General features: G+C 45.6%; 1 protein-coding gene across 9 annotated transcripts in view; it reads right to left on the bottom strand.

Annotated features, from left to right (window-relative positions):
* Positions 1–23,964, bottom strand: part of fbxw7 (F-box and WD repeat domain containing 7) — a 572,031-nt gene that overhangs the window by 343,649 nt on the left and 204,418 nt on the right. For 3 of the 9 annotated variants that reach the window (XM_072496054.1, XM_072496058.1, XM_072496059.1), the window contains one exon: positions 10,860–11,073. The exons of 4 other annotated variants lie outside the window; for them this stretch is intronic. The gene's annotated coding sequence lies outside the window, so the exon portion shown is untranslated. Of the gene's footprint in view, positions 1–10,859; positions 11,077–23,964 lie in introns of all 9 variants that reach the window. 2 more of the 9 variants (XM_072496060.1, XM_072496055.1) reach the window with 1 other exon arrangement.

The following is a 23,964-nucleotide window of genomic DNA, read 5'->3' as shown; positions in this document are numbered from 1 at the left end:
GAGCCCCAGTTATCCAGAAATCTGAATCCCTCCCGCCTGCACCATCCCTGTAGCCACGTGTTTAAATGCTCTCTCTCCCTATTCCTCATCTCACTATCACGTGGCACGGGCAACAACCCAGAGATAACAACTCTGTTTGTTCTAGTTCTGAGCTGCCATCCTAGCTCCCTGAAAGCCTGCCTGACATCCTTGTCCCCTTTCCTACCTATGTCGTTAGTGCCAATGTGGACCACGACTTGGGGCTGCTCCCCCTCCCCCCTAAGGACCCGGAAAACACGATCCGAGACATCACGTACCCTTGCACCTGGGAGGCAACATACCAAACGTGAGTCTCTCACGCTCCCACAAAATCTCCTATCTGTGCCCCTGACTATAGAGTCCCCAATTACAAATGCTCTGCTCTTCTCCCCCTTCCCTTCTGAGCAACAGGGACAGACTCCGTGCCAGAGGCCTGTACCCCATGGCTTACCCCTGGTAAGTCGTCCCCCCCACAAGTATCCAAAGCGGTATACTTGTTTCTCAGGGGAACGACCGCAGGGGATCCCTGCACTGACTGCTTTTTCCCAGTCCCTCTTACAGTTACCCACCTATCTCCAATCTTCGGTGTAACTAATTCCCTGAAGCTGCTATCTATGACCCCTTCTGCCTCCCGAATGATCCGAAGTTCTTCCAACTCCAGCTCCAGTTCCCTAACTCGGTCTTGGAGGAGCTGGAGATGGCAGCACTTCCTGCAGGTAAAATCAGCAGGGACACTAACTGCATCCCTCACCTCAAACATCCTGCAGGAGGAACATTGCACTCCCTTTCCTGCCATTCCTCTAACTTTCTACCAAGATCTGGCTAACAACTAAATTAAATTTTTTATAAAAAATAATAATAATATAATAAAATATGGTACTTACCTCAGACCAATGGGTTTTATTATAAGGTTAGAGGAGGAGGGCGGGTGGGAGACACTACACGTGTAGTGTCTCGGGTTTCCTCTCCACCAGAATTTATTGGTGCGGGTCTTCCCAGACGTCCGCGGGTCGACTTCCTGTTCCCGCCTAAAACACTAAAGAGTTGTTTAATTGTCCATCACCATTCAAAACTGGATGTGACAGAACTTAAGAGTCTAGATCAGATTTGTTGGTTGTGGAATTGCTTAGTTCTGTCTATTATTTGCTGCTTATGTTATTTGGCACGCCTGTCTTGTAGATCACCAGGTTAACACCTCATGTATAGTCACGCGTGATGTTGTCCAGTGTACATTCTGCACCCTCATCAACCTCATTGCTTCCTCCAAGTAGTGTTCAACATGAAGGAGTACGGATTCTGATGGGGGGACAGTATGTGGTAATCAGGAGGTTTCCTTGCCCATGTTTGACCTGGTACCATGAGACTTCATGGGGTCTGGAATCAATGATGAGATTCTCAGGGCAACTCCCTCCCGACTGCACATCAGTGTGTTGCTATCTCTGCTGAGTCTGTGCAGCTGTTGGGACAGGACATATTCAGGGATGATGATAGTGCTGTCTGGGACATTATCTGTAAAGTATGATTCTGTCAGTATGACTATGTCAGACTATTGCTTGACTAACTGGTAAGACAGCTCTCCCAATTTTGACACATACCCACAGATGTCAGTAAGGAGGACTTGGCAGGACCAACAGGGCTGGGTTTGCTCGTGCCATGGTTGATGTCGGGTCTGCCTGGTTTCATTCCTTTGTAGCGGTTGAATACGAGTGGCTCGCTTGGCCATTTCAGAGAGCATTTAAAAGTCAATCACATTTATTTGTCAGATGCAAGATCAGCTTCTTCAGAAGTGCAGAAAATTAATTGAAACATTTTACAGCATTAGAGGTAGACTTCCCTTGAGTTCACTTTGGGCGTGAACATTACAATTTATTGCCAAATGTGGGCATTTCAACCATATTGCTCAAATTCTTGTTCTCATGTAATATTATATCTTTGAGTCTACCAATGTGAGGGCCCAGACTGACAATCAAGTCTTGCAGCCATGTGTGTAATAGTGCAACTACACTGTATTATTTTTTTTGTTTACGGTATGTATTTTTTCTTCTTGCTTACAGTATTAAACGGATATCTCAAAGCCATTAGATCACTGAACTAGACTTAGCACTATAAGGCTGTCTTTAAAAATCAAGTTTGCCAATTTCCTTATTAACTTTACACCATAGCGAACCATGAAATTTACTTGAATATGGTACTTAAAATTCATTGATATTTTTATCTCCAATGCTGGTTTGCAATATTCAGCAATACCACATCCTTTCATTTTGTAGTATGGAAAATTCTGCTAGCAACTGTGTTACTGGATTTGTAAGTTGGCTTGTTAATAAAAGAATTCTAACTTTTTATATTCATGCATTTTCAGAAGTAAAATGGGAAGTGGCAAAATTATCCTTCTCCTATCATTCAAATAACTACACAATATTGATTATCTTATAATTATGTGTACCTGTGTATAAACTTGCACATCATATAAACCCATATAAATATATCAATAAATGTCTGCTGACAACATAAAAATATGAAACTAAAAGCAGTAGTATTTCTACATTTTAAAAATAGTTATCCAACTAACTTGCCTAGTTTAGGTCTATGCAATTAAAATTCTTCAGAATAAAAATGGTAACATCCTCCAATTCATTTCTGCATGCATTGATAGTCAAATGTGACAGAAACGAAATTAAAACATTGTTGTATAATTCACAGTTTTTTATAAATACATCTCCGATAATCCCAAAATTAACTCAGTTTATATATTCATTCATTTACTTTTCACTTTTGATCTTGCCCTTGGGGCCACGGTTATTTAATTTTGCGATACATTGAATAATCTTGAGCTTACATTTGTAGCCTGCATTGAAATTCTTTGTTACCCTGCAAAAGGTTTCAGAGGTTGTAAATTATAGATGGCTCTCCTGTTGTGCTCATAAGGGCGCCTTATTGCTGGTGATCACCAGCAGCAGTGTCCCTAGCTACAGGCGTGTCACTCTCATCATACTGATCATTATACCCTGTGACTGCAACATATCAGACTTGCCTTAATAAATCAAGCTTGGCACCCCTACAGGAAAGAACTCTATTTTTACTTAAAAGCTATTCACTACAGTTCTTAAATCGTCTCCCATTTACACAACTTCAAACTCATAATGAGGGTTAAAAACTAGACATTTGCAGCACCAGCAAACTGAATAATTAAGGGTGAACCATGTATAAATCATGAGCCTGCCAGATTGGAAAGCCAAGCAGTATTGGTAGCTAGAGGGGGAAGAATTTGGAAAATAAGTGCAGTGTCACTTGTATTAAACAATTGCATTTCTTGCAGCAGCCAACTAAACAGAATTTGAAAAAGGGATCTTGGAAGGAAAAAGTGAAAACTTCCATAGAATTTGTGAGGAAAAACATTAAAACTGAAGGGAAAGGAAACTCACTTCAGAGAAACAAAATTTGTAATGCAGTGGGGGGGGGATTCAGACAAGAAAAAAAAACAATCAAAATAAAGAAAAACAAAGACTGATCAAATAGTTGTGTTAAAAGAATAAAATAAATCAGTAACATTTAAGAACAAATAGAAATGAGACTTCCGGTTGCGACGATGACCAGCTAAGCCGCACGTTTCGGCACCTCCCGTTTCAACTGACTTTTGGGCTCTTATCGGGAGCCCCAACGGAAATTTTTTATGGCCAAACCCAGTGTGAGGTGACAAAGGAAGAAGTCCCCCCGGGTGTGGATGGAAAGGAGTGTCAGCAGTGTCCAGATTGCGGAGGATCCTCTGGAGCAGCGGCAGGGAAGAGAAGGGAGAAGCAAGATGGCGGCCGAGGGAGCCCAGATGGTATGGGGCCCGGAACAGCAGGAGTTCCTCCGACGATGTGTGGAGGAGCTCAAGAAAGAGGTGCTGGCGCCGATGTTACTGGCAATCGAGGGATTGAAGGAAACACAAAAGGGCCAGGCGATGGAACTCCGTGGAGTGAAGGCAAAGGCAGCCGAGAACGAAGACGAGATACAGGGCCCGGTGGTAAAAACGGAGACGCACGAGTCACTACATAAGAGGTGCATAGAAAGGCTGGACGCCCTGGAGAACAGCTCGTGGAGGAAGAATCTAAGGATTTTAGGTCTCCCTGAAGGGACAGAGGGGGCTGATGCTGGGGCGTATGTGAGTACGATGCTCCATACTCTAATGGGAGCTGAGGCCCCAACGGGGCTTCTGGAAGTGGAGGGAGCGTACCGGGTCCTCGTGAGAAGACCAAAGGCAGGGGAAACACCACGAGCAATAGTGGTGAGGTTCCATTGCTACAGGGACAGGGAGATGGTCCTGAGTTGGGCTAAGAGGACACGGAGCAGCAAGTGGGAGAACGCGGTGATCCGCGTATATCAAGATTGGAGTGCGGAGGTGGTGAGAAGGAGGGCGAGCTTCAATCGGGCCAAGGCGGTGCTCCATAGGAAGAAAGTCAAATTTGGGATACTGCAGCCGGCAAGATTGTGGGTCACACACCAGGGCAAACACCACTACTTCGAGACGGCGGAGGAGGCATGGACATTCATTCAGGAAGAGAAATTGGACTAGACTTGAGAAATTGATGTCTGGAGAGAGGTGGCACAGAAAAGTAAAGTGGGGAGAGGGGAGGGCTAATACGTAAGAATGTTGGACGGGGAATTTCCCCCCCCCCATCCCCCCAGAGGGGGGGGGGGCATGAAGAAATGTGGGCGCCGGTGGAAAAGGGGACAGGGAAGGGGAATGAGGGAACTGCGCCATTAGGGGCAGGGCCGAGAGGGAAGCGCGGGTTTTTTCCTACGCTATGGACATTGAGGCGGGAAAAAGGGCGCAGGAAGGAAGGGGGCCTCACACGCAGGGAGGTCAAAGGATAAACGGGGGAAGCCGAGGTCAGCCAGAGTTAGCTGACTCCCGGAAGCAATATGGGGGGAGCAATCAAGCTAGAGGGGAATCTAGCCGGGGGGGGGGGGGGCTAGTCGACGAGGGGGGGGGGGTAAATGGCCCCCCAACCCGGCTGATTACGTGGAATGCGAGAGGTTTAAATGGGCCGATTAAGAGGGCAAGGGTGTTTGCGCACTTAAAGAGACTGAAGGCGGACGTGGTTATGCTCCAGGAGATGCACCTGAAATTGGCGGATCAGGTTAGACTGAGGAAAGGATGGGTGGGACAGGTATTCCACTCAGGGTTAGATGCGAAAAACAGAGGGGTGGCAATACTGGTGGGGAAACGGGTATCGTTCGAGGCTAAGACCACAGTGGTGGATAGTGGGGGCAGGTACGTGATGGTGAGTGGCAGATTGCAAGGTGAGGCGGTGGTGCTGGTGAACGTATACGCCCCGAACTGGGATGACGCGGGATTCATGAAGCGAATGCTGGGACGTATCCCGGACATGGAGGGGGGAAGCTTGGTAATGGGGGGGGATTTTAACACAGTGCTGGACCGGTCCAGATCCAGGACCGGGAGAAGGCCGGCAGCGGCCAAGGTGCTTAAGGGATTTATGGAGCAGATGGGAGGGGTAGATCCGTGGAGATTTGCTAGTCCGGTGGGGAAAGAGTTTTCCTTCTTCTCCCACGTCCATAAAGTATACTCCCGGATAGACCTTTTTGTCTTGGGAAGGGCGCTGATCCCTGTGGTGGTATGTATTAGGGGTCAGCGCCCTTCCCAAGACAAAAAAGTCTATCCGGGAGTCATTGTGCACTACAATCCCGAAAGTGGCAGGAACGGAATACTCGGCTATAGCTGTTTCAGATCACGCCCCACATTGTGTGGATCTGGATCTAGGAGAGGAAAAGGAGCAGCGCCCACTTTGGAGATTAGACATGGGACTACTGGCGGACGAGGGGGTATGCGGAAGGGTGAGGGGATGCATCGCAAGATACCTGGAGGTCAATGATGGTGGGGAGGTCCAGGTGGGGGTAGCATGGGAAGCGCTGAAGGCGGTGGTTAGAGGAGAGCTGATTTCCATTAGAGCCCACAAGGGGAAACAAGAGGGTAAAGAAAGAGAGAGATTGGTTGGGGAAATTCTGAGGGTGGGTAGGCAGTTTGCGGAGGCCCCGGATGAAGGGCTATACAGGGAAAGACGAAGACTACAGACGGAGTTTGACCTGCTGACCACGGGAAAGGCGGAAACGCAGTGGAGGAAGGCACAGGGAATACAATATGAATATGAGTAAAAGGCGAGACGGCTGCTGGCCCAACAACTTCGAAAGAGGGGGGGCGGCGAGAGAGATCGGAGGAGTTAGGGACGAAACGGGAAAGATGGAGCAGAGAGCAGGGAAAGTGAACGAGGTGTTCAAGACATTTTATGAGAGGCTGTATAAGTCCCAACCCCCGGAGGGGAAAGAGGGAATGATACACTTTTTGGATCAGCTAGAGTTCCCGAGGGTGGAGGAGCAGGAGGTGGCAGGTCTTGGGGCGCAGATTGAGGTGGAGGAGGTGATCAAAGGAATATGCAAGCAGGGAAGGCCCCGGGACCAGATGGGTTCCCGGTGGAATTTTACAGGAATATATGGACCTGCTGGCCCCGCATCTGGCGAGAACCGTCAATGAGGCTAAGGAAAGGGGGACACTACTTCCGACAATGTCGGAGGTGACGATATCGTTAATTCTGAAACGAGATAAAGACCCGCTGCAGTGCGGGTCATACAGGCCCATCTCCCTCCTAAACGTAGACGCCAAACTGCTGGCCAAAGTGATGGCGACAAGGATAGAGGACTGCGTCCCAGGGGTGGTACATGACGACCAGACAGGGTTTGTTAAAGGGAGACAATTGAACGCCAATATACGAAGGTTGCTGGGGGTGATGATGATGCCCCCACCGGAGGGGGAGGCAGAGATAGTGGTGGCGATGGATGCAGAGAAGGCATTCGATAGAGTGGAGTGGGACTATTTGTGGGAGGTGCTGAAGAGATTTGGGTTCGGGGAGGGGTTCATTAGATGGGTTAGACTCCTGTACGGGGCCCCGGTGGCAAGCGTTGTTACAAATAGGCAAAGATCGGGGTACTTCCGATTATATAGGGGTACAAGACAGGGGTGCCCCCTGTCCCCGCTACTGTTCGCGTTGGCAATTGAGCCATTGGCCATAGCGCTGAGGGACTCTAAGAGGTGGAGGGGGGTGCTTAGAGGGGGAGAGGAACATCGAGTGTCACTATATGCAGACGATTTACTGCTATATGTGGCGGACCCAGTAGAGGGGATGCCAGAGGTAATGCAGATACTCAGGGAGTTTGGAGAGTTCTCGGGATATAAATTAAATATGGGAAAGAGCGAACTTTTTGTGATGCACCCCGGGGAACAGGGCAGGGGGATAGATGCTTTGCCGCTGAGGAGTGTGACAGGGAATTTTCGATACCTGGGGATTCAGGTGGCCAGGAACTGGGGAACCCTACACAAACTTAACCTGACGCGACTGGTAGAGCAGATGGATGAAGACTTTAAGAGGTGGGATATGGTGCCCCTGTCATTGGCGGGCAGAGTACAGGCGGTTAAAATGGCGGTCCTCCCGAGGTTTCTTTTCGTGTTTCAGTGCCTCCCCATCCTGATTACTAAGGCCTTTTGAAAAAAAATAGATAGGAGCATTACGAGCTTTGTATGGGCGGGAAAGACCCCGAGGGTAAAGAGGGGGTTCCTGCAGCGCAGTAGGGACAAAGGGGGATTGGCACTGCCGAGTCTGAGTGACTACTATTGGGCCGCCAATGTGTCGATGGTCCATAAGTGGATGAGGGAAGAGGAAGGTGCGGCGTGGAAAAGGCTGGAGATGGCGTCCTGTAAGGGAACAAGCCTGAAAGCGCTGGTGACTGCGCCGCTACCGTTCTCCCCGAAAAGGTACACCACAAACCCAGTGGTGGTGGCGACCTTGAAGATCTGGGGGCAGTGGAGACGACACAGGGGAGTGACGGGTGCCTCAGTGTGGTCCCAGATAAGGAATAACCACAGGTTCGTCCCGGGGAGGATAGATGGGGGATTTCAATGTTGGCAGCGAGCAGGAATTAGGAAGCTGAAGGCCCTGTTTGTGGACGGGACGTTTGCGAGTTTGGGAGCATTGGAAGAAAAATATAAGTTACCACCAGGGAATGCTTTCCGATACATGCAAGTGAGGGCATTTACGAGGCAACAGGTAAGGGAATTTCCGCAACTCCCGACGCAAGGGATCCAGGATAGAGTGATTTCGGGGGCATGGGTTGGAGAAGGTAAAGTGTCGGAAATATACAGGGAGATGAGAGACGAGGGGGAGACGATGGTAGAGGAGCTGAAGGGAAAATGGGAAGAGGAGCTGGGGGAAGAGATTGAGGAGGGGCTGTGGGCAGATGCCCTAAGCAGGGTAAATTCTTCGTCCTCGTGTGCCAGGCTTAGCCTGATTCAATTTAAGGTTCTACACAGAGCGCATATGACGGGAGCAAGACTGAGCAGGTTTTTTGGGGTGGAGGATAGGTGTGGGAGGTGCTCGGGAAGCTCGGCGAACCACACCCACATGTTCTGGTCGTGTCCGGCACTGCATGAGTTCTGGGAGGGTGTGGCAAGAGTGGTCTCAAAGGTGGTGGAGGTCCGGGTCAAACCAAGCTGGGGGTTAGCTATATTTGGGATTGCAGAAGAACCGGGAGTGCAGGAGGCGAAAGAGGCCGAAGTTCTGACCTTTGCGTCCCTAGTAGCCCGGCATAGGATTCTACTTATGTGGGAAGAAGCGAAGCCCCCGGGCTTGGAGGCCTGGATAAACGACATGGCAGGGTTCATAAGACTGGAGCGAATAAAATATGCGTTAAGAGGATCGGCTCAGGGGTTCACCAGGCGGTGGCAACCGTTCCTTGACTATCTCGCGGAACGATAATGGAAAAACAGAAAGGACAGCAGCAGCAACCCGGGGGGGGGGGTGTATTATCTTGTGTTTTTGTTTTTTGCCAGTTGTTGATATTTGCTTTTTGTTTATCTCTTTTTTCATTTGTTGTTAGTTTAATATATTATTTAAATAATGTTTAATGCATATTCCTTTATTATGTTGTAAAAATGGAAAATCTCCATTTGCAAAATGTCAATAAAATATATATTTTTTAAAAAGAACAAATAGAAATAATCAAGTGGTGAAGTGCATCACCAAACCTCTTCAAATATGAAGTTAACTTCAATGGGGAGGAACAAAGAAATCTCTTCAGTATTGCAAAGATTACATTTAGACCATTGTGAGGATGGTTAATTTGGATATTTTGTCCCTGGTTAAGGCAAAACATTCATGAAAACTTCCAAAGAAGTTGAAATTAAATGACTGCTTTCTTTTTAAAGAACTTTTGTGGAGCAAACAAGTCACTTCATTCATATCACTTGGGCAAAATTTTGAAATATTTCCCTCTTCATGAAAATGAAATGAAATGAAAATCGGTTATTGTCACGAGTAGGCTTCAATGAAGTTACTGTGAAAAGCCCCCTAGTCGCCACATTCCGGCGCCTGTTTGGGGAGGCTGGTACGGGAATTGAACCGTGCTGCTGGCCTGCCTTGGTCTGCTTTCAAAGCCAGCAATTTAGCCCAGTGAGCTAAACCAGCCCCTAATGAAAATCGCTTATTATCACAAGTAGGCTTCAAATTAAGTTACTGTGAAAAGCCCCTAGTCGCCACATTCCGGCGCCTGTTCGGGGAGGCTGTTACGGGAATTGAACCATGCTGCTGGCCTGCCTCGGTCTGCTTTCAAAGCCAGCGATTTAGCCCTGTGCTAAACCAGCTCCTAAAAATAATGAAGTTACTGTGAAAAGCCCCTAGTCGCCACATTCCGGCGCTTGTTCGGGGAGGCTGTTACGGGAATCGAACCGTGCTGCTGGCCTGCCTTGGTCTGCTTTCAAAGCCAGCAATTTAGCCCTGTGCTAAACAGCCCCAGTAGGAAATCCAAGCATTTATGGCATTACATTTCAAGCAATCATTTTAATTTAACTCCCAGATCAAATTATGACAAATTCCTTCAGGGATTCCTTAAAAATAAATCCTTTGAAATTATGTCACTTAAAAGTTCGATTTTCTTTACAATTTAAGTTGATACACATGCCATTCATTTTCCCAGGGAAAAGCTTAAAAATCGACTTGATCGCTGAATATGCTCTATACCTAGTCATTAAGGAGAATACGAGAACAATCAAACCCACCTACTTTAATAGTAATTGTTCAACCCCCTTTGCCTCCCAGGAACTAACTGGCCAACACTTGCTATTTTTCAACAGGATGGTTCAGGTGGATAAGTCATCATATGTGCAATCAATCACCAGGTTGGATCTTAATAAATCACAGCAGAGTATTGATTACAATACGCTGTGCATTCAAGCAGCACAACATAGTTGAGAGTCAGCAATTGAGCAGCGAAGTATATTGTAATATTAGGCAGTTGATTCATGATCTTGGTGCATGCACCATTTTGTAAATGCAATGTTTCAATCATGTTGTGGCCATGAAGGAAGACATTTGCACATCATATTAGGATGGTGCAAGGTTGACCATCTATTAAAATGTAGGGAAAGGAAAGATTTGAAAATCAACATTGCTTTTTGACTTCAAGATCTAAAGATTCATACAAATGAAGGAAGCCATTTAAACCATCTATCCACAGAAACCTGTTCAATAAGGATCTCATGTAAATCTGTAAGGTCTTTCCAACATCACAGAGTTCCAAAGAAATCGCATTTGACTCAATTCTGCAATCACAAATGATACCAAACCTTCCTGTTTTTAAATCGCATCAAACTGCTTCTTGAACGATTCTATAATTTATGGCTCTATTATCCTATCTGGAAGGTCATTCAAAGTCCAATATCTTCAGGAAGTAGTAGTTTGTTCAAAAGTTGCCGTTCACACATTTATGTCCTTTGATGTCAAAATTCAACTCACAATCTTTGAGTGACCATCTCCAAGTACTTTCCACAACTTTTGTAGAGTTTCTTAAATCCACCACCAGCAGTAAAGCCTGTTCCGATGACTCATCTTCCCCGTGGTCATACCAGGATGAATCTTGCAGAATCTTTAGGTGGCCGCAGAATGAATTTTTTTCGACCAATCCTGTATCCGGCTGTGGTAGCTTGCAAAACCAAGCGGCCTCTTCTCTCTGCTGACCACAAACAATCACTGTTTATGTGACATAGTCATTCATTTATCGGAAAGTCTGCAACTTGATCTCAGAAATGACTTCCTCTGCCCATGACGTGAAACATATTAACCTGGCATCCAGAAAGAAATGCTGATTAGCTATCCTTGATTCCAACTTTCTTTCATCCCAGGAAATAAATAGACAGCTTACAACTTAACCATTTACAACCCAATACCAACTAAAATGCCAGGGGGATGAGAACCTACGCAAGGAGTCAGAGAAAGAGGGAGCAAGGACAAAAGCTAACGGTAGAAAAGTGAATAAGAAAAGTGATAGGTGGAGAAACCAAGGACAAAATTCAAACAGGGCATTAGAGAAAAATATTGGGAGCAAGACGAGCATTGTGAAAAAGACAAACTTAAAGGCTCTGTGCCTTAATGCACGGAGCATTTGCAATAAAGTGGATGAACTAATCGCGCAGAAAGATATAAATGGGTATGATATAATTGGGATTATGGAGACATGGCTGCAGGGTGAACAGGGATGTGAACTCAATGTCCCAGGGTTCTCAGTATTTAGGAAGGACAGGCATAAAAGAAAAGGTGGTGGCGTGGCACTGCTAGTTGAAGAGGAAATTAACATAGTGAGAAAAGATATTAGCTCTGACAATGTGGAATCTGTATGGGTAGAGTTGAGAAATACCATGGGACAAAAAACAATAGTGGGTGTCATATATAGACCCCCAAACTGCACTGGTGAGGTTGGGAATGGCATTAAACAAGAAATTAGAAATGCATATAATAAGGGAATATCGGTAATCATGGGTGATTTTAATCTTCACATAGATTGGGCAAATCAAATTAGTCACAATGCCGTAGAGGAGGAATTCCTGGAGTGTATACGGGATGGTTTTCTTGACCAATATGTGGAGGAACCAACTAGAGAGCAGGCCATCTTAGACTGGGTACTGTGTAATGAGAAGGGAATTATTGCCAATCTGGCTGTACGAGACCCCTTGGGGATGAGCGACCATAACTTGACAGAACTTTATATCAAGATGGAGAGTGAAGTAGTTGACTCGGAGACTAGGGTGCTGAATCTTAATAAAGGGAACGATGAGGATATGAGGTGTGAGTTGGCCTTGATAGATTGAGGAGAGTTACTTAAAGGGATGACAGTGGATAGACAATGGCAAACATTTAAGGAATGCAAGGAGGAACTACAGCAACTGTTCATTCCTGTCTGGCACAAAAGAAAAGGGGGTAAAAGGGCCAATCCATGGTTTACAAAATAAATTAGAAATACTATCCAATCCAAGGAAGAAGCATACAGATTAGCCAAGAAAAATAATAGGTCTGAGGATTGGGAGCAGTTTAGAATTCAGCAAAGAAGGACAAAGGGATTGATTAAGAAGGTGAAAGTACAGTATGAAAGGAAGCTTGCAGGGAACATAAAATCTGACACTAAGACTTTCTACAGATATGTGAAGAGATGTGGGCAGCACGGTAGCAATGTGGATAGCACAATTGCTTCACAGCTCCAGGGTCCCAGGTTCGATTCCGGCTTGGGTCACAGTCTGTGCGGAGTCTGCACATCCTCCCCGTGTGTGCGTGGGTTTCCTCCGGGTGCTCCGGTTTCCTCCCAGTCCAAAGATGTGCAGGTTAGGTGGATTGGCCAAGATAAATTGCCCTTAGTGTCCAAAATTGCCCTTAGTGTCGGGTGGGGTTACTGGGTTATGGAGATAGGGTGGAGGTATTGACCTTGGGTAGGGTGCTCTTTCCAAGGGCCGGTGCAGACTCGATGGGCCGAATAGCCTCCTTCTACACTGTAAATTCTATGACAATTCTATGAAAGAGATTGGTAAAGAGAAATGTAGGCCCACTGCAGACAGAAACAGGGGAAAGCATAATAAGGGACAAAGAAATGGCTGAGCAATTAAATACATACTTTGGTTCTGTCTTCACAAATGAGGACACAAATCAGATCCCAGAAATGTTGGAGAATGAAAGGTGTCCAAAGGTGTAAGAGGGAAGAACTGAGGGAGATCAACATTAGTATAGAAATGGTGCTGGGAAAACTGATGGGATTGAAGGCGGATAAATCCCCAGGGCCTGAGAATCTGCATCCCAGAGTGCTTAAGGAGGTGGCTCTGGAAATAGTGGATGGTCATCTTCTGGGATTCTATAGACTCTGGAACTGTCCCTGCAGATTGAGGGTAGCTCACGTCACTCCGATATTTATAAAGGGAAGTAGAGAGAAAGCAGGGAATTATAGACCAGTAAGCCTAACATCGGTAGTGGGGAAAATGCTTGAATCCATTATCAAGGACTTTATAGCGGAACGTTTAGAAAGCAATGGCAGGATCAGTCAGAGTCAGCATGGATATATGAAGGGAAAATCATGCTTGACAAATCTGTTGGAATTCTTTGAAGAGGTAACCAGTACAGTCAACAAGGGGGAGCCAGTCGATGTGGTATATATGGACTTTCAGAAGGCGTTTGACAAAGCCCCGCATAAGAGATTATTGTACAAAATTAAAGCGCATGAGATTGGGGGAAATGTATTAAGGTGGATAGAAAACTGGTTGGCAGAGAGGAAACAAAGAGTAGGGATTATTGGGTCCTTTTCAAATTGGCAGGCAGTAACCAGTGGGGTACCGCAGGGATCGGTGCTGGGACCCCAACTATTCACAATATATATTAATGATAACATCTCAAAGTTTGCAGATGATACCAAATTAGGTGGGAGGGTGAATTGTGACGAGGATGCAGGGATCCTACAGCAAGATCGGGACAGGTTGGGCAAGTGGCAAACCAATGACAGATGCAGTATAATTTGGATAAGTGTGAGGTTATTCATTTTGGAAGCAAAAACAGGAAGGCAGATTACTACCAGAATGGCTGTAAATTGGGAGAGGGGGAGTGTGCAGCGGGACCTGGGTGCCCTTGTGCACTATTCGCTGAAGGTACACATGCAGGTGCAGCAGGCGTTAAAGAAGTCTAATGGTATGTTGGCCTTCATTGCAAGAGGTTTCGAGTATAGAAGCAGGGATGTTGCTGCAATTGTAGTGCCTTGGTGAGGCCACACTTGGAGTATTGTGTGCAGTTTTGGTCTTCTCCTCTGAGGAAGGATGTTCTTGCTCTCGAGGGAGTGCAGCAAAGGTTTACAAAACTGATTCCAGGGATGGTGGGACTGTCATATGAGGAGAGATTGACTAGGTTGGGATTGTTCTCGCTGGAGTTCAAAAGAATGAGGGGGGGATCTCATAGAGACTTATAAAATTCTAACAGGACTAGACAGGGTAGATGCAGGGAAGATGTTACCAATGATAGGTGTGTCCAGAGCCAAGGGTCACAGCCTGAGGATTCAGGGTAAACCATTTCAGACAGAGATAAGGAGACACTTCTTCACACAAAGAAGTAGAATTAATTACCACAGGAAGTAGTTGATGCTAAAACTTTGAATATATTCAAGAGGTGGCTGGATATAGCACTTGGAGAGAATGGGATCAAAGGCTATGGGGAGAAAGCAGGATTAGGCTATTGAGTTGGACGATCAGCCATGATCGCGATGAATGGCGGAGCAGGCTCGAAGGGCCAAAAGGCCTCCTCCTGCTCCTATCTTCTATGTATCTATGTATTTATGTATCACCATCTTTCTGGGACTTCGGAAGACTCAGTCTACTCATGGTAAACTTGTTTTCAATGTCTCCAAGTGCAAATAACTTGCACCTTATTCTCAGGAAAACAATCTCTAACAATCAAAGCACCCATGCTTACAGTCAGGCATGCAGCAGAACAGGTCACATGACCTCATTCTTTTACTCCAAATTTAAAATGACAGTCCCAAATTATAATCTTACAAACCTCATAATTGCAATAGGATTATACAAGACAAAACAATGCGGAAACAGGCCTTTCGGCATCCAAGGAAGAACAAAAAGCCCATCAATCCTTTCCTGATATGTATGCCTACCCATTTCTGGTATTACCCTTGTAAATCTTCTCTCCACCTTCTACAGTGTCTCTAGCACAGTGGTTAGCACTGTTGCTTCTCAGCACCAGGGACCCTGGCTCGATTCCCGGCTTGGGTCACTGTCTGTGCGGAGTCTGCACGTTCTCCCCGTGTCTGCGTGGATTTCCTCCAGGTGCCTCCCACAAGACCTGCCTGTTAGGTGTATTGGACATTCTGAATTCTCCCTCAGTGTACCCAAACATGCGCCATAGTGTGGCGACTGGGGATTTTCATCCTAACTTCATTATTATATCCTTTTTGTAATATGTTGACTCGGACTGCTGGCAATACTCTGTAAATGTGGTCCAACCAAAGTTCAATACTTTTTAAAATAAATTTAGAGTACCCAATTCATTTTTTTCCAAGGGGCAATTTAGTGTGGCCAACCCACCCACCCTGCACATCTTTGGATTGTGGGGATGAAACCCATGCAAACACGGGGCGAATTTGCAAACTCCACACGGACAGTGACCCAGGGCCGGGATAGAACCTGGGACCTCGGTGCCATGAGGCAGCAGTGCTAACCACCACACCGTCCTACCAAGGTTCAATACTTACTTAGCATAACTTCCTTATCTTTCAATTCTGCCCCTCTAGAAATAAAACCTAGTACTGAGTTTTTTTTTAATGGCCTTGTTAACCTGTGGTGCACCTTTTCATGACTGATCTATTTGGACTAGGGATCCTTTTGTACCTCTACCCCACTTTGACTTGCAAAGTAATGACCCTCTTATTCTTCCTACCAAAATTTCGAACTCATTTTTGTGTGTCAATGATGTGTCACTTTTGTCTAAAAGTAATAATCTGTAATGCCCTACATCTGGCTTTGTGGACTCAGCTTCTCAATCGTTCTGTTTAGAGTCAAGTGCCCATAGCTGAGTATCATTTACAAATTTAGACAAACTAGTTTTATTTTTGAATTCAAATTGCTGATGTATTCAAACCAATCCCGGGCATTCTACTCAATGCTTCTGCCTAGCCTGACAACTCCCCTGCCCTGGTACTCACTGCTCCCTTCTACTATGTGGACCTTTTGAAAAGTTTTGAGAAGTTAGAAATGTAACACTCATTGCTGGCTTGTTTTCAATGTCTCCAAGTGCAAATAACTTGCACCTTATTCTCAGGAAAACAATCTCTAACAATCAAAGCACCCATGCTTTGAGGATGACATCTATCCAAGAATCTCTCCAACAACATTTAAGAACAGGCCACGTTTCTTGTATGCAGGATTAAAGAGATCAAGAGTCACTTGCAAATCAGATGCAGAAGGGGCAACGAGACTGAAGTCATCCACAAACTATAGATTATGTATGAACATGGTGATCAGTTTAGTTTTGGCATAGAGGTGGCTGAGGTCAAAGAGTTTTCCATCTAATTGGTAATTAATACTGACACCAGAGGGCAGTTACCCTTTGACGTGAATAACCACTGTCAGTTAGATGGTAAATAGTATGGTAGATGTCACACAGCTAATCCAGATTTGGAATTGGGCACATTTGAATCTCCAACTCAAGACAGTTGTTGTCATAACTTCACAAAGCAAAGTTCTTTTAACAACACCTTCAAACCTGAGACTTCCATTACCAAATCAAAATCTTGGACTCCCTCCCTAACTGCACTGTGAGTGTACCTACATTACATGGACTGCAGCAGTTCAAGGTGGCTCACCACTACCTTTTCAAGGGCAATTAGGATGGGTAATAAATGATGGACTAACCAGTGACACCAACATTCCATGAAAGATTTGAGAGAAAGAAAATGACCAGTTTTGGAAGTTTTTGGGACATCAAATCTTTGGAGCATAATCCACAGAATTCTAATTTACAGAGTCAGGCATCGGTCAGGTAGGTAAATGCAACAAAGAGTTCCTGGTAACTCTCTACCCCTCTTGCATTTGTTTGGCAACAAAGAGCATTCAGAGATTCCTCTGAAAGGTCTAAAGGCACATTGCGTCTCTGGAAGGATTTCCTCAGCCACAGGAGGCAGATGATGAATAGATGATAGGATTTTCCCAACGATGGACAAGAGGGAAATACCTCAATAGTTTTCCAGAGCATGATTCATCCTCCTTCTTGGAAGGTAGTTACAATTGTCACATTCCTAAATCTGTAGAATGAGTGCATGGAATCCTTATATAAGCAAAACTCTACTACTTTGAAAACCTCAGCTGGAATATCATTGGAGCCACCGGCTTTATTGTTTTTCATGCGTTTAATTCCTTTTGCACCTCTCCCATCGATGGTGGTTTACCACATATTTTACCACAGGCTGTGGCTTCAGAGTTAAATCTGTTCTTTCCAGCATTGATGAATGGTACTATCATCCTGGAGAAGAGAGACACCTTTCATGTGAGCAAAGAGGATTTTGTCTATTTGACATTGTTCCAGGTGTCTTAAAAAAAAACTTCCACATCATGATGGTCAGCATATCATTGGATTTCTCAGGCTCTCTTTTCCTTCCACTTGTCCTTCAAATTCCAGATGTGTCATTGTCAGTTTTGAGCTGTTGTAATGGTTCCTTCTTGACTTGTGACCTTGGGTTATACTGCCAGGCAATGTAGGCTACTCATTATTGTTTCAAGTGGTCACATGTTTAAGCATAATTTTCATTGCACTAGTTATCCCCTGTTCTGGAACGGAGTTGAAATTGTGAAATTTTCCAGATTTGTCATCCATCCGCTGCAACTGGAATTCCTCTCTTCGGCTGGGCTTCTTTAGGGTGGAGACATTGATCATCTTTCTCTTGGACTTTGGTGCCTTGCAATGTCTTGGTGCTTGAGCAGGTCGAAGATTTGCCCAGTGGTCATCAGTCCCCCTTCACTTAGATCTTTGACATGTGATGAGAGAGTTTAGCCATGTGTTTACCGATGCTCGCAGCACTGGGTAGCACTTGCAGTGGTTAGCACTGTTGCTTCACAGCGCCAGGGGCCTGGATTCGATTCCCAGCTTAGATCACTGTCTGCAGGGATTCAAGTTGTCTTTCATGTTATCCTTGGTGCACTGATAAGAAAGCAGTCAACTTGATCAGAACCAAGATCACATATTGAGTGATACACTTCTACAAAAATGACCCAAAGATTGTTTGGATCATTTCCACGTGTCCCAATAGAATCTCTTCGGCCCATCAAGTCTGTACCGATCAATACCACCCTATACCCGTAACTCCATAACCTAACATGTACATCCCTGGACACTAAAAGGCAACTTATCATTGCCAATCCACTGACCGGCACATACTTGCCAATCCACTGACCTGCACATACCTTGACACTAAGGGGCAACTTTTCATGGCCAATCCACCTAACCTGCACACCTTTGGACTGTGGGAAGAAACTGGAGCACCCGGAGGAAACACACGCAGACACAGGGAGAACGACAAACTCCACAGTCACACAAAGGCGGAATTGAACCCGGGTCCCTGGCGCTGTGAGGCAGCAGTGCTAACTGTGGTGATATGCATCACTGTAAATACACAAGGAGTTAATGTAGATACACTAGAACTAAATAAACACTAGAGGGAGCACCAGAGACATCATGACACACAGACATTCAACCAATAGGTCAGTAAGATAGGACACGACCAATGGCAGTCAAGACACACCCAGAGGTGACACGACCACAAGGGGGCTACCCATATAAAAGGACAGGGCACACATGCTCTTGCTCTTACCACAGGCGACACTCGGAGAGACAGGGGCAGCTCAGGAAGCATCACACCCACCGCATGGCTTAGAGCAGACTGGTTAGTTAGATTGAGTTACTATAGCAAGATCAGCAGGAGAGTCGAACTCAAGTAGAAGAATTGTTAACTGTTCAATAAATGTGTTAAACCTATCTCCAAGTCTGAACCTTCCTTTGTCAGAGTATACATCAAGGAAGCAGCTTATGCTACAAGAAGAAGCATAACACAACACTAACCATTGTGCCACCATGTCGCACTGCCGTTCCCACTTTCTTCAGTACTGGTGCCAGTGTCCCACAAACTGGAACCCACTTCTCCCACACCAATGCTTGAGCCACACACTCAACTGCCTAATGTCAGGAGAGACGCTAAAGAATTTAATGGACAAATTGATTTATTTTTTATTTGCTACATTTTTATTTATGCCGGCTTCAGAATAATCCTGCCTAACATTTCAAAGTATTTCCAGCAGTTCACTTTTATTTCAGACTTCCTGCATCAAGCCAAGGGAGCAATCCTGGTTCAATGAAGAATGCAGGAGGACACGCCAAGAGCAGCACCAGCCAAACCTAAAAATTAGGTGTTAACTGGTGAACAGTAAATGCATAACAAACAGTGGAAGCAGCATGCGATAAACATAGCTAAGTAAGCCCACAACCAATATATTACCAAAACAAAGCTCTGCAGTCCTGCCACATCCAGTCATGAATGGTGGTGGACAATTTAATAACCAACCAGAGGAGGTGGTTCCACTAAAACTCCCATCCTCAATGATGGGGGAGCTCAGCACATCAGTGAACAAAAGACAGTTGAAGCATTTGCAACAATCTTCAGCCAAAATTGCTAAGTGGATGATACATCTCGGTCTCCTCCTGAGATCCCCAGCATTACAGATGCTAGTCAATTTGATTCACACCACGTAATATCAAAATAAGGCTGAAGATACTGCATACTGCAAGGACTATAGGACCTGACAACATTTGGTAATCGTACTTAAGACATGTGCTCCAGAACAGCCAAGCCCCTAGCCAAGTTGTTCCAATACAGCCACAACATTGGCATTTATCTGGCAACATAGAAAATTGCACAAGAGTGGTCTACAAAAAGCAGGGCAAATCCAATTCAGCCAAATTTCACCCCATGAATCGTCTGCAGTACAATCAAGCAGCACTTCGCAGCAACCTGCTCAATGATGTCCAATTTGGGTTCCACGAGTGCAAATCAGCTATTGTCCACAATAGAGCCTTGATCCAAATAGGGACAAAAGAGCTGAACTCCAGAAGTGAGGCGGTGTGACTGTCCTTGACATAAAAGCAGCATTTTACTGAGTGCAGCATCAAAAAGCCCTGACAAAACTGAAGACAATGAGAATTGGGGGAAACCTCTCCACTTGTCGTAGTCATGCCTAAAACAAAGGAATTCGGTTGCAGTGGTTGGAGGTCAATCAATTTTGTCCCTCAGGGTAACATCCTACACCCAACTATTTTTAGCTGCTTCAATGACCGTTCCTCCAACAAAGGTCTTTCACAATGGTCAACATCATTTGTGACTTCTCAGCTACTGAAGCAGTCCATGTCCACAAGCAGCAAGACCTGAACAACATTCAGGCTGGGGCTGAAAAGTGGCAAGTAACATTCGTGTCACACAAGTGTCAAGCAATTGCCAACCTCAATCAGAGGGAAACTATAACTATTTCCCCATGACATTCAATGGTATGACTATCACCGAATCCCCCATTATCAACACCCTGGGGATTACCATTGACTAGAAACCAAACTGGACCAACCATATAAATAATGTGACTACAACAGGTCAGTGACTGGGAATTCTGAGGTGACTGATTTACCTCCTGACTCCCCAAAGCCTGTACACTATCTGCGAGGCACAAGTCAGGAGTGGGATGGAATATGCTCCACTTGCCTGGATGAGTGCAACTCCAACACTTAAGAAGCTTGACATCAACAAAGACTAAAAAGCCTGCTTGATCATTAACCCATTCTCTAACTTAAACATTTACTCTCTCCTCCATCAATGCACACTGGCAGCAATGTGTACCATCTACAAGATGGCAACTCACTAGGCTCCTTCTACAGTACCTTTCAAACTTGCGACGTCTAGCAGATCAAGAGAAGCAGACGTACAAGAACCATCACCTGCATGTTACTCTCCAATCCAACCAAGTTTGGAACAATTTCACCATTCCTTCATCATCACTGGGTCAAAATCCTAGATCCCCCCCCTTCTTAACAGTACTGTGGGTGCGCCTGCACTAGACAGACTGCAATGGTTCAAGAAGGGGGCTCACCACCACCTTCTCAAAGGCAATTAGGTATGGATAATAAATGGTGGCCTTGCCAATGTCTCCCATATCCCATGAAATAATAACTAATTCACTCAACTGCCATCTGGGTAGAGCCATCATCTCTATTAATTAATTCCAAGGCATGCAGACTTCAATAATCCCCAAATGTAAAGAGATCACCTTAATTCCTTCTGCTCTGCATCGTCTTAAACACTTTTTCCACACTCATCTCCAACCAAAGCAATAAGCTAATGGACTTGTTTTTTAAAAAATCATTCAGATTAAGACCATTTGATCTGCTGCCTCTGTCATGCCCCTCCCTTCCCACAAAGTCAAACTTCCTCAAAGGATCCCCCCCACCTGTCACTGAAATTGTATATTTCCCTACGAATGGTACGAACACAAGCCAGGGGGGCCTTATACAGTAACTGTACCCACAAAATGAATTTTGGCCCTGTACCCCTCCTGAACTTCGGAAAGGTATCTCCACTCCTGCCTATCAAATGCCTTCTCGGCATCCAATGACACAATTACCTCCGGTGTGGGCCCACCAGACAGGGAGAAAACATTCAACAGCCGTCAAATATTGGCTGACAGTTGCTGGCTTTTAACAAAGCCTGTCTGATCACCCACAATCACCTCAGGGAGACAGGGCTCTAGTTTTAATGCCAAAACCTTAGTCAGCATCTTGGCGTCCACATTTAACTGCAAAATAGGCCGGTATGACCCAAGCTTCATGAGGTCCTTATCCTTCTTCAACGAATGGGAAATAGAAGGCTGTGAGAGTGTAGAGGGCAGGGATCGCCTGACAACGACAGCTTCTTCCTGCTCGCCAGGAACTCTGGGGTACACGAGCCGGCGGTCCACATCCAGGTATCATTCACCAATCTGTGCCGTTCCACCCTTACCTCCGTACTCATATCCATCTTATAAGATATAATCTCTCCTCTAATCATCATTTTAAAGGCTTCCCAAAGCACGGAGGGTGAGACAGACTCATTCTTATTGAATTCTGCGTACTCATCAATGGCCTTAGACATGCGCCCGCAGAACCCCATATCCGCCAATAACCTTACATCTAATGTCCACAGTGGGTGCTGAGCAGGGCCCAACTCCAGAACCAAATTAACCAGATGTGGGGCATGATCCGAGATGACAATGGTCCACTCAAAGGAAAAGAGACCTACGCACCAGAAAAAAAGTAGATCCTGGAGAACACCTTATGCGCTAGAGAGAAGAATGAGAATTCTTTATTCCCCAAATGCAAAAACCACCATGGATCTGCCGATGCCCCCCCCCCCCCACCTGTTCCATAAACAGCAACAGCGCCTTCGCCACCCCCGAGGGCACCAACGTTTTTTGGCCTAGAATGATCCAACTTCGGACCCGGCACACAATTAAAATCACCTCGAAAAATCAGTTGGTATGTATCCAAATCTGGAATGGAAGCCAACAGTTTCCTAATAAATGCTCTATTGTCCCAATGCAGGGCATATACATTAATCAATACCACCAACATACCTGCCAAAGGCCTAGTGGCCGTCACATACCTAACGTATGGGTCGACCACTACCTTGTCCACCAAAAAAAAGAACCTGTTAATTGAGTAAAATTGCCGCCATCCTCTCCCGAGCCCTGCTGTTGAACCCAGAGTGAAAGACCTGACTCTCCCACCCCTCCACAACCTGGTCTGGTCCCTCACCCACAATGCATCTCCTGCAAAAATACATCAGCGCTCAGATTCTTTAGGTGAGAGAAAACTCTCAACCTTATTACTGCCCCCACCCCCCAATCCCCTTACATTCCAGGTGAGCAACTGAATCGTGGACCTCTCACCCCCCCACTCTCAACCCAGAGTCAACCATTTCCACATTGAAGGATTATCAAGCACCTACCCAGAGGATGCAAGCCCAAGGCCCCCCCCAAGATGGCCACCAAACCAACACAAAGTGAAACTAAGAAAATTCCATAGTGACTATCCGAAAACTAATCCCCCCCCTTCCCCTGAACCAGACCCCACCCAAATGCACATGTTGATTACATTCCAAAGAACAATATCCCCTCCTAACCAACCCAACCCACAAAGATGCTAGGCTCATTGAACCACGAAAAACAGGTTCAACAGGCCGCAACCCTTTCCCCCACCTTGCTCCCAGTTTCTCGCTAAAAATTTGCTGCTAGCGACATAGCCCCTGCGCAAAGCAGAAAGAAACACCCCCACCTGTCACGGTTACAAGAATATAACAAAATTCAACAACCCTACAAAGAGCAAGATCCAATCGGGATCCATATGTTTGCAAAAGAAAAGGGAAAAAAACAAATACTACCTTAAACATTATCACTCAAAACAGTCAACTTCCCATCCCCATCACACCACTGATGCAAAAATTCCCACCCCAACCCGAGAACGAATAACAAATATATACAAAATAGAAAATGCCCCAAAACCGTTTCCCACAAACAACCAAAATATGTCCACACAGCGCCTATTTAACTTGATCCCAATCCATGCTCTGTAACAAAACCTCAGCCTCGTCCCAACTGTTGAAAGTATTTGACCCGAAAGTAACCCACAGCCTCGCCAGGGACACACTCCAAACTGCACTCCACTCTTGTATAATGTTGCTTTGGCCTTATTGAAGGCCGCCCACTTCCTTACTAGCTCCGCTCTGACAGTGATAAATTTTAACGAGGCTCCCTTCCGTCTTCAGTCACTGTTCTCCTTGACCCACTCCTCCTGGAAGCTATGGAATCCGATGATAACTGCGGTCGGTGGTTCATTCGCCCAAAGCTTCTGCCGGGTTGCTTGATGGGCTCTGTCCATCTCTGGAAGGGATACCAGTTCACCTTTCCCCATTATCTTACTGAACATTTGCAAAACATACACAAAGGGTTTGGACCCTCGGCAACCC

The sequence above is a fragment of the Scyliorhinus torazame genome, chromosome 3, assembly GCF_047496885.1.
Source record: "Scyliorhinus torazame isolate Kashiwa2021f chromosome 3, sScyTor2.1, whole genome shotgun sequence".
Lineage (NCBI taxonomy): Eukaryota > Metazoa > Chordata > Chondrichthyes > Carcharhiniformes > Scyliorhinidae > Scyliorhinus > Scyliorhinus torazame.
The sequence above is the reverse complement of the archived record's forward strand: the minus strand, read 5'-3'. Positions and strand labels throughout refer to the sequence as shown.